Source organism: Malaclemys terrapin, chromosome 9 (assembly GCF_027887155.1).
Source record: "Malaclemys terrapin pileata isolate rMalTer1 chromosome 9, rMalTer1.hap1, whole genome shotgun sequence".
In the NCBI taxonomy this organism is placed as follows: Eukaryota; Metazoa; Chordata; order Testudines; family Emydidae; genus Malaclemys; species Malaclemys terrapin.
The window spans coordinates 73,824,742-73,836,459 of record NC_071513.1 but is presented as its reverse complement, the minus strand read 5'-3'; positions in this window follow the sequence as shown (position 1 = coordinate 73,836,459).

Genomic DNA, 11,718 nt, shown 5'->3' with positions numbered 1-11,718 from the left:
TATTTGCATGCGTAATTTATTTTCTTTTCAAAAATAGTTTCATCACCTCCTGAATATTCTGCTGTACTCAGATTACAAAATCCAAAAGAAAAAACTAAAACCTTGTCAAGGCAGATTTTTCCCAAATGTTTACAGGTCATTCTTAGGGTATGTCTACACTGCTCACGTTACAGCATGGCTGCGGCAGTGCTAGCGCTGTGACTTGAGCAGTGTAGTCACGTTTTATTGCTGGGGGGAAGAGGTCTCCCGGCGATAAAAAATAACCATCCTGAACAAGGGGTGGTAGCTTTATTGCTGGACTGACTATACTGGTGCTTTTCAGTGCTAAAACTTTTGTCACTCAGGGGTGTTTTCACATCCCTGAACGACTAAAGTTTTAGCACTGAAAATGGCAGTGTAGACACAGCCTTAGCCCTGGTCTACACTACAAGTTTAGGTTGAATTTAGCAGCGTTAGATCGATTTAACCCTGCACCTGTCCACACGACGAAGCCATTTTTGTCGACTTAAAGGGCTCTTAAAATCGATTTCTGTACTCCTCTCCAAGGAGGGAATTAGTGCTGAAATCAACCTTGCTGGGTCAAATTTGGGGTAGTGTGGAGCAATTCGATGGTATTGGCCTCCGGGAGCTATCCCAGAGTGCTCCATTGTGACAGCTCTGGACAGCACTCTCAACTCAGATGCACTGGCCAGGAAAAGACAGGAAAAGCCCCATGAACCTTTGAATTTAATTTCCTGTTTGGCCAGCGTGGCGAGCTGATCAGCACAGGGGACCATGCAGTCCCAGAATTACAAAAGAGCTCCAGCATGGACTGAACGGGAGGTACTGGATCTGATCGCTATATGGGGAGAGGAATCTGTGCTATCAGAACTCCGTTCCAAAAGACGAAATGCCGGAATATTTGAAAAAAATCGCCAAGGGCATGAAGGACAAAGGCTAATAACAGGGACCTGCAGCAGTACCACGTGAAACTTAAGGAGCTCAGATAAGTCTACCAAAGAACCAGAGAGGCAAATGGCCGCTCAAGGTCAGAGCCCCAGACATGCCGCTTCTATGATGAGCTGCATGCCATTCTAGGGGGTGCCCCTACAACTACCCCACCCCTGTGCGTGGACTCGGTCAATGGATTCTCACGCAACAGGGATGCTGATTTTGGGGACAAGAAAGATGATGATGAGGAGGAGGTTGAAGATAGTGCATAGCAAGCAAGTGGAGAAACCCTTTTCCCCGACAGCCAGGAACTGTTCATCGCCCTGGAGCCAGTACCCTCCCAAACCACCCAAGGCGGGCTCCCAGGCCCTTGAAGGTGGAGAAGGGACCTCTGGTGAGTGTACCTTTGTAAATATAATACATGGTTTAAAAGCAAGCATGTTTAATGATTAATTTGCCCTGAAGACTTGGGATGCATTCGCGGCCAGTACAGCTACTGGAAAAGTCTGTTAACGTGTATGGGGATGGAGCGGAAATCCTCTTTATCTCTGTGTGTTATCCTCAGGAAAGTGATATAATTCATGGTCACCTGGTTGAAATAGGGGAATTTTATAAAGGGGACATTCAGAGGTGGCCATTCCTGCTGGGCTGTTTGCCTGTGGCTGAACAGAAATCATCCCCGCTGTTAGCCACGCGGTGGGAGGAGGGGTGAAGCGATCATCCCAGAGAATTGTGTGTGTGTGTGTGTGTGTGGGAGGGGGCGCTTCAGTTGGGTTTGTGCTGGACGTTAACCCGAAAATCCGCAGCCCCTCCTTTTAAATGGTCAACCCATTTTAAATGGACAACCCAACGGGTGCTTGGTATGGGAAATGAGGGCGCTGCTATTTGAAACCATTCCCACATTATGAAGGTTAAAGAAGCCAAAAGACTGTGGCTTACCATGTCTGCCTGCAAGCCGAATTCTGTTGCCCGCCAGCCCTGCGTGTGTGATCTCTCACACCAAACTGGCAGGCCCTCAATATAAGAGGCAAAATGTGACCCTGTAAAGAAAGCACACATGCTATGTAATGTTAACAGCTTGGTTCACCGTGAAAAAGTCTACCCATTGTTCTCTAAAATCTGTCTTTTTAAATACTACTCTCCCTTTTTTTCCTCCTGCAGCTGCAAATGTTTCAACCCTCTCCCTATCATCTCCGTCCCAGAGACTGGCTAAATTAGAAGGCGAAAAAAATGCACTCGCGATGAAATGTTCTCTGAGCTCATGCAGTCCTCCCACACTGAAAGACCAAAGCAGAATGCGTGGAGGCAGACAATGTCAGAGTGCAGGAACGCACAAAATGAACGCAAGGACAGGAGGGACTCACGAGAGGAGAGGTGGTAGGATCAAGATGATAGGTGGTGTCAGCGTGATGAGAGGAGGCAGGAAGCAATGCTGAGGCTACTGGAGGATCAAACTGATATGCTCTGGCGTATGGCTGAGGTGCAGGAAAGGCAGCAAGAGCACAGACCACCGCTGCAGCCCCTGTGTAACCAACCGCCCTCCTCCCCAAGTTCCATAGTCTCCTCACCCAGACGCCCAAGAACGCGCTGGGAGGGGGCCCTCTGGGCACCCAACCACTCCACCACAGAGGACTGCTCAAGCAACAGAAAGCTGGCATTCAATAAGTTTTGAAGTGCAGTGTAGCCTTGTCCTTCCCGCCTCCCCTCCTCCACCATCCCACCCGGTGCTTCCCTCCTCCCGGGCTACCTTGGCAGTTATCCCCCCCCATTTGTGTGATGAATTAATAAAGAATGCATGAATTTGAAACAATGACCTTATTGCCTCTGCAAGCGGTGATCAAAGGGTGGAGGGGAGGGCAGTTGGCTTACAGGGAAATAGAGTGAACCAAGGGGGTGAGTTTTCATCAAGGAGAAACAAACAGAACTTTCAGCCTGGCCAGTCATGAAACTGGTTTTTAAAGCTTCTCTGATGCGCAGCGCGCCCTGCTGTGCTCCTCTAACCGCCCTGGTGTCTGGCTGCACGTAATCAGCGGCCAGGCAATTTGCCTCAACCTCTCCCTCCACCATAAACATCTCCCCCTCACTCTCACAGATATTGTGGAGTACACAGCAAGCAGTAATAACAATGGGAATATTGGTTTTGCTGAGGTCTAACCGAGTCAGTAAACTGAGCCAGCGCGATTTTAAATGTTCAAATGCACATTCTACCATCATTCTGCACTTGCTTAGCCTATAGTTGAACGTCTCCTGACTACTGTCCAGGGTGCCTGTGTATGGCTTCATGAGCCATGGCATTAAGGGGTAGGCTGGGTCCCCAACGATAACTATAGGCATTTCAACATCCCCAATGATTATTTTCTGGTCTGGAAAGTAAGTCCCTTGCTGCAGCCGTTCACACAGATCAGAGTTCCTAAAGATGCGAGCATCATGTATCTTTCCCGGCCATCCCACGTTGATGTTGGTGAAACGTCCCTTGTGATCCACCAGTGCTTGCAGCACCATTGAAAAGTACCCCTTGCGGTTTATGTACTGGCTGCCTTGGTGTTCCGGTCCCAAGATAGGGATATGCGTTCTGTCTATCGCCTAACCACAGTTAGGGAATCCCATTGCAGCAATGCCATCCACTATGACCTGCACATTTCCCAGAGTCACTACCCTTGATAGCAGCAGGTCAGTGATCATGTTGGCTACTTGGATCTCAGCAGCCCCCACAGTAGATTTGCCCACTCCAAATTGATTCCCGGCTGACTGGTAGCTGTCTGGCGTTGCAAGCTTCCAGAGGGTTATCTTCACTGGCTTGTGAACTGTGAGGGCTGCTCTCATCTTGGTATTCTTGCGCTTCAGGGCAAGGGAAAGGAAGTCACAAAGTTCCATGAAAGTGCCCTTACGCATGCAAAAGTTTTGCAGCCACTGGGAATCATCCCAGACCTGCAACATTATGTGGTCCCACCAGTCTGTGCTTGGTTCCCGGGCCCAGAATCGGTGTTCCACAGCATGAACCTGCCCCATTACCACCATGATGTCCAAATTGCCAGGGCCCGTGCTTTGAGAGAAACTGTGTCCATGTCCTCATCACTCTCATCACTGCGCTGCCGTCGCCTCCTCGCCTGCTTTTGAAGTTTCTGGTGCTGCATATACTGCAGAATAATGCGTGTGGTGTTTACAGTGCTCATAACTGCCGCGGCTGAGCTGAGCGGGCTGCACGCTTGCTGTGGTATGACGTCTGCGCAGAAAAAAAGGCGCGAAACGATTGTCTGCCGTTGCTCTCACGGAGGGAGGGGTGACATGGCTTACAGGGTTGGCTTACAGGGAATTAAAGTCAACAAAGGGGGCGGGTTTGCATCAAGGAGAAACACACACAACTGTTACACCAAAGCGTGGCCAGTCATGAAACTGGTTTTCAAAGCCTCTGTGATGCGCAACGCGCCTTGTTGTGCTCCTCTAATCGCAAACAGTTGAGTCAGCAAACAGCACCAGCGAGCTTTTAAACGTCCAAAGGCACATTCTACCACCATTCTGCACTTGCTCAGCCTATAGTTGAACTGCTCCTTACTACTGTCCAGGCTTCATTAGCCATGGGAGCAAGGGGTAGGTGCCACCTTTAAGTTTTGAAAGGCCAGGGCATGCAGCAAAATATGATACGCAGATATTAGGTAGCAATTAATCTATCATAATAATTAAAACATCATTGCTAAAATAATACATACCACTACTCACGTTAGTCAATACCACATGCTATCAAAATGATATACAATACCACAGGAAGAGGCAAGTTACAACATTTATGTACCATAACAACCTATGGCATAAGGAAGATAACGATGATTACTGAGAATTAGCTACAGTAAGGGTGTGTACATCCTGGCACATTTAAGAGTAAAAAATGTTTCAAGTTTGTACTTAAACCATAATGACAGGGGGAAAATGCCCCAACTTGCAGGTACAGTTTTGGCCTCAGGCTTTCCGGAGTGAATCAAGCTAGCCCCATTAGTGAGAATTCAGAATACTGTTTCCAGAAAGCAAGGTTTATGATCACAGAAGTCTTAGCGGGAGGCAGAATACACACTAACCCTATTGCTCCTAGGACTACGATGACCATAGCCACTTTTCTAGGGGATATGTCCCTCTGTGAGAATCTTCTGGTGAGAATCTATCTGGTATTTATTTATTTATTTTTGTCAATGCTTCTGTAAAGCCTCTGCAGATGCTGGCCATCTTAAGAAGCAACTGAGCTACTGAAAGTGACATAAGTCTGAGCACATATGCACAGAGAATCCCAGTCTCCATGCCACACTGCTGTCCCGTAACAAGCCACAAGGCCACATAGCGAGCCCAACCCACCTCAATTTCACACTATTAGTTCTTCATCTACACATAGCGAAAGCACCATGTAGACTCAGCAAGACAACATATGAACAAAAAACCCTAGAGCACTGACAAAAGGAAAGCCGTAAGAAATGAGATAAAGAAGCACGGGTGCAAATACAGCATAGAACACACAGTAAAGGGATATGCATAGGGCTAAACACTATTTTCTGCCAATCTACATTTACAGTAATATATGCCAGGTTTTATTCTGAAAGGTGGTGAGAGGATGGTGGTTTTCCCCTCCCTCCAATAGTTACTGAAGTCCTACAGTATTTAACCATTACCTGCCATATTTCCCCAACCAGTTTCCTTTTTTTCCCCCACTTTGACAATCACTCAAGTTTTAACTATTCTTTGCATGTTTTCCACAAGTTTGCAGCCTATAAGCCTGAGCTTTACAGAAGTCATCCAAAAGTAGAAACTACAATGATACTACAACACAAGTTTAGAGCTGCATACAATGGCATGTGAACAGCACTTTGACAAGAGTACACTTGCTTAGTGAAATCAGGTGTGGAATTTGGTAATGAAAATTGTATTTAACCCCTTTGATTGTGGGAATTATTATTTGCAGCTTAAGTAGTGCGCTGTCAGCAACAAAAGCAACCGGGGGAAGGGAGGGGGGAATGGGAGGCCTAGGGCTTGGGTTTGTATTGTTTTATTCATAATGCCAATAACCTCAAATCCACAACTGAAAAGCACAGTACAAACATGAGTTAAGCTTCAAAATACCCCACTGAGCTAGGTCAAACCAACAGTGAAATGCAGTGGAACACAGCAGCTGTTTAAGAGAACAGGAGGTAAAGCATCCAATTGAAAGGTGGAAATTTTAGTTAGGCAGAGTGTAATGGTGGAATTTGGCCAGGTCACTGGGCTAACGCCCTCCCCCACACCTTGCTTTGTACCTCATCTGACTGCCAAAACATTAGGCAACACCATGGCACTGGCTCTGTAGTGGCAGATAGGGAAGTAAGTGCCACCTGCATTGCTTCCCGCGGCGTTCCTTGAGACAGTTTCCCAACCTTTTTGTAACTGCAACCCTCCTTCAAGGCATTAACTGTTCAGGGATGCTACCACACACCCCTCCAGCAGTGTTTCCTTTCCCCTATTCCCCCTCCCCTCAATACAGTCTCCCCATAACCCCTCAATCTCTCCTCCTCCTTTCCCTGAGAGACCCAGTTATTCCTTCCCAAAAGTCACCTGACCAGACTCCTTCCTTGCCCCTGCATGGCCCCTCCTTGATCCTTCAAAATCCCTCCCCCAAGGCCCTCAGAAACTCACACTCAAATGGCTCCCCTCAAGTGCACCGGCACTACCCCCATCCTCGCCCAGGCTCCACCACTTCCCGCTTCCCTCTGCCTGCTGCAGACCCCTCCGCTCCCCTGCCTAAGAGCCCCTCTCCCGCACAGGGGCACCCCACGGCTGCCCTGTACCGGCCTGGCTCTGCCACCGGGCCCCTCAGCCCCTCTCCCACACACTGCCCTCGTACCTGCCCGGCGGGTTCCCTGTGTTGAGGTGGGGAGGGGGAGCTGCAGCAGGGCACAGAGCAAGAGCCCAGCAGGCTGCAGAGGAGCCTAGGGTGACCAGATGTCCCGATTTTATAGGGACAGTCCTGATATTTGGGGCTTTTTTTTATATTGGCTTCTGTTACCCCCCCCCCACCCATCCCGATTTTTCACACTTGCTGTCTGGTCACCCTAGAGGAGCCCCACTGCAGCGCCCCCCAGTGGCAGGAAGCTGCTGCTGAAAATGTGGCTCTGAGCGCTGCTGCTCAACAGAGAGCGGCCGGGCCCCTGCTACACAGGACACTGCTACTACCCCACTGCCGCCTTGGAACATGCCATCCTGGAGAAAAGGGTGGCGAAGGGGATCATAGGCCAGGACCAGGGGTAAATCTGAGGTGGGAGCTGAAAAGAATCCCCACGGGCCTGGCTGCCTCCCCTATTGGGAAGCACCTGGGCTTGTTGTATTGGGAGACGGCGTCTCTTGGCGTCTCCTCTTGGGGCATGTCTTCACTGCACTGCTAAAAATAGCAATGCAGCCAGCAGTGCAAGAGTGGAGGGAGTTACTAGCCTCCCCAAGTACGATCCTGTCCAAGATCATAGATACCTCCTGGAGGAGGAAGGGGGGCTAGCCCTTTTTAGCACGTGAGGAGCTAACACGGGTATGTCTCCTCCAGCGCCAGTGCAGACACCCATCTTTAAACTCCAACTAGCTGGCCAGTCGGGGGGTATGGGTCAAATCTCCAGTGCTGCTGGGGATACAGCTACTCTGTGCTGCTAGTAAAATCACTCTATGCTGCTCATGCAAACACTCTGTGCAGCTCCAGTGTTATTTTTGCAGGGTGACTGCTCTCAGTGGAGGCTAATGCTGGAGTTGACTAACTTATACTAACACTGACTCCAGGGAAGACAGGCCCTTAGAAGAATCTCTGAAGCAACCCCCTGTCCCAGGAAAAGGAAGGGTAGATGTGGTTTCCAGAGTTTACCAAGGGACATCCACTAGTACAGTGATTTTCAACCTGGGATCCATGGACACTATTAGAATGGAGATGGATGTTCAGATTTTACCCTCTTGTGCCACTAATTTCATATCTGCCTGCAATAATGGTTACAGAGTTACAGAGTAACTTGTAAAGCTGGAAAGTTAAGACATTTGTCTTTCAGTAAGTTGTTTATCTTAATACTAATCAACCTTATATTATCAGGGCAGTTCAGGTCTATTTTATTTCCCAAGAGTGCCAATCCTGTTATTGCAATGGTTGAACTATTAATGCATTTAGACAATGAAGTTTGGCTGAAATGTTCCACATCAAACCAGTGAACCAAAATAGCAGCTAAATCAACCCCCCTACCCCACTAGAATTACTTTGTGCATTAGCCTTTATGTGAAATCATCCAGGGATAATAGCATTTTTGGAAGAGAATATAGGATACACATTACAAGAGATCTAGGCACTGAAGCAGAGCAAATATCCTATGGTTTATGATATTCTCCCTTCGTGTTTTCCCTTCATGTGTTTACCCATGTTCATTACCGGGTACCCCCTAAAAGCACTGTACCAGTAAACCATTGGTGCTTCGGAAAACAATTTTTACAGGGTCAGACTGGGGCACTGGTAGCAAAATCTCTTGCAGAGCATGTTCAATAACAAGGAAAATTATTAAAAGGGAGGGCTAGATAGCATAGCCCTCACAGCTACATCAAGAAAAATACAACTTCTTGATGCTTAGTACTTAAACTTCCTGTCCTTAGGTGGATATGCAGGGCAAGGGGACACCCAGGAGCGTATTAACAGAAAGAGTATGACTAGAGATTGAATCAGCATCTATTTTAGAACTTGCCTATACAGACAGTTAGTGCATGGTAAACTGGAATATAAATCTACAATGCGTGAACTTTTCATACACTAACTGCCTGTGTGGCGTCTGCCACTTCAAACTAAAAGCTCTTCGAAACGGGAGGTAGATCAAAGCACACTACCAAACTTTTAGTGCTCAGTAGTAGGGTCCACATGTCTAGTTAGTGCATGGCAGGTCAGTACGCTTCTAGACAAGCCCTAGAGAATGATTTTTTTGCTTCACTGATTAATACGGTAGATTTTAATATTGAATAGTTCTAGCATTAAATTCCTTTTTGTAAATCAAAAAGAGGATGGAAAAAATTTAAAACTGATACAAAAAGAGATGAGATATTGCTCATAAACTCAGGTAGGATGGAATTAGAAACTCTAAAGCACAGCGCTCCAACTGGGGGTGTGGGGAAGTGAGTGTGTCCTATGCAGCACATTAGACTTGCATTAAACACTAGGAGGCTGTTCACTTGTGGATCCGAGGCTCATACTAAGCTCTCTCTGCTCTCATGACTGCCTTCTCACCCCCATTATAGTCAATAGAGTATCGGTTATTTATTTTTATATTTAATTTTACATGGCTTACACATTTTAACTTGCTATACATTTTTGAACTGACAATGAATAATGCATTAGATTAAAAAATAAAGAATACCGCTCCTGCAATCCAGAATCAGTTAAAGAGGTTGTTTCTAAGTTCCATTCATAGAACAACAACATCGAACCTCTGACAGACAGGGAAGAGGATTCTGGCTTAGTGGTTAAAGGAAGAAAAGAAAACAGCAATTGAGCATATATTTTATGATTCCTAAAAGGGGTCATATCCAAGAGAGATTTCAGAGAGCTCTTGCTATATTTTAGCTATGATTGCATTTCTGTTTGTCAAACTGCATCTGCCAGTTGCTCTGCTGAGTTTTTAATATATAAAGTTAGCCTAGAGGGAATTCAAGCAATGACATGTTATGTAATTTTTGACCTGGTTTACAATACTGGGTCTTTACACTCCCTCTTGCTCTTTCTCTGTATACATATTATGAATGCACCATAGCAGCTCTCTAGTTAAGGCTATGTTGAGTTTTCTACTTTAAGCGAGAAGTAAATTCTTTAAATATGGCAGTTCCCTAAAATACAAAAACATGGCCCACTTCAACCAGCACCAGCTTTAATGTTTAAGGTACTTTTCACTCTTTCGAGATGGGTTTTCAGCTTGAGGGCCCATGTATTATTTTAAAAAAAGGGAGGGGGGCAAAATCAATAGGTTGGGATATCTGCTATGCTCTGTTCCCTTTGCAATACTCAGGCAGTGAGTGAGCAGAAATCCCCCACACTTCTCATGTCAGGGATTCCCCAGGCCCAGTAGGGACATCTAGTTCCCATGCCTTCCTCTAGCAGTCCTTTCCCTAGGGGCTTCTTAGGGACAGAGTCTGTAGCATATCCTGCTCTGGCTAGTCTCATCTGGTGTATGGTCCATTGGAGACCATTGGCAAGTGGCAAAACTTAGAGCAGGCCCCAGGTTACTGTAATTTGCATCTGGGCTGAGACAGAAAATCAGAGTTGTAGGTGGTTCTCTTTCACTTCTCCTGAAGTGAGCATCTTTGCTAGACCCTCCCCTATGCTCAAGAAGAGCCAGATGAGTTCCTATCCTGCATTCCTTTTGGCTGCTGTAGTTGTTCTCCTCTCACAAGTGGCCAGCAGGGGAACTGATGAGCAAGTGCAGTAAGGAAGGGATAGAAACTACGCAGAGTGCTCCCTGCTCTTCCCAGCAGGGGTGGCAGGTTTGTAGAAATTTTGGTGGTGCCCAGAACCTGCCCCCCCAAACTCTCCCCCTGCCTGCCTAAGGCTCTGGAAGGGAGTTTGAGTGCGGGGAGGAGGTCTGGGGTGCAGGCCCTGGGCTGGGACAGAGGTGCAGGCTCTGGGAGAGTGTTTGGGTGCAGAAGGGGTGAGAGGTTGGGCTCTGGGAGGGAGTTTGGGTGGGGGAGGGGGTCTGGGGTGCAGGTTCTAGGAGGGAGTTTGGGTGCTAGGTGCAGGCTCTGGGCTGGGGCAGGGGCATAGGAGGGGGTGAGGGGTGCAGGCTCCGGGGGTGTGTGTACAGCACTTATCTGGGGCTCCTAGGCAAGGTGAGCCAAGGTGCCTCCACACACTGCTACCCCCAAGCTCTGCCCCCCGCAGCTTCCTATTAGCCACAGGGGTTCTTGGTGTGGGACACAGACCCACCCCACCCAGGGGCCACAGGGAGGGGCCGGCAGCCAGCAGAGCGAGCAGGCAGAGCAGGCTCTGCTGCACTGCCAGTGGTGGGTGGGGGCCCCGGGCCATTTTAAAATCGCCCGGGGGACACATGGGGGGAGCACCTGGAGGCAGAAGGCAGGGCTCAGGGAGAGACTGGGCCTCAAACATTGATGGAGCCGGGCCCCAGGCCAGGAATATTCCTGGTGCCCAGGCACCGTGGGCCCATAGAACTTGCTGCCCATTCACCCCAGAGCTAATCCTGGGACGGCAGTGGAAGTAGTAAGAGGCAGCCTCTTCCTCTACCTCTTCCCCATAGTGATTGAATCTTCTCAAACACATCTGTTAAAAATTGCAGGGCATACAGCTGGTAATGCATTTTCAATTCATAATTTAACACAATTTATTTTTAAGACAGTTTGAGGGCCACAATTTATAGCCTTGAAGGCAGTAAGTGGGCCTTTCAACTGAGCTTGGATACCACAGGTGGAGCATCTTCATTTCAAAGTTCAAAATTTATAAATCACTTTTTCCTGGAGCGTTCCCCATTATTCTAACATTTTTCAGGGCATATCTAACAGCAATCTTAAAAGTGATAAACTTAAAATTCCGCACTGGGCTTCAGGCTACACCATATTCAAAACACATCACTGGGCTTCTCCCCTATCACATTTGTTTTTCACAACAGAGAATGAAGCAGCCCTCTGCACTGATCTACTGCTCCTGTTCTCTGACACTGCCTCCTGTTGTCTCTGTCTCCTTGATTCCAGGCATCCAGCTCTTAGCTACCCCTCATCCTGGCTCCCTCTAAGTGCGCTCTCTTGCCTCTACATCTGTGCTGCCTT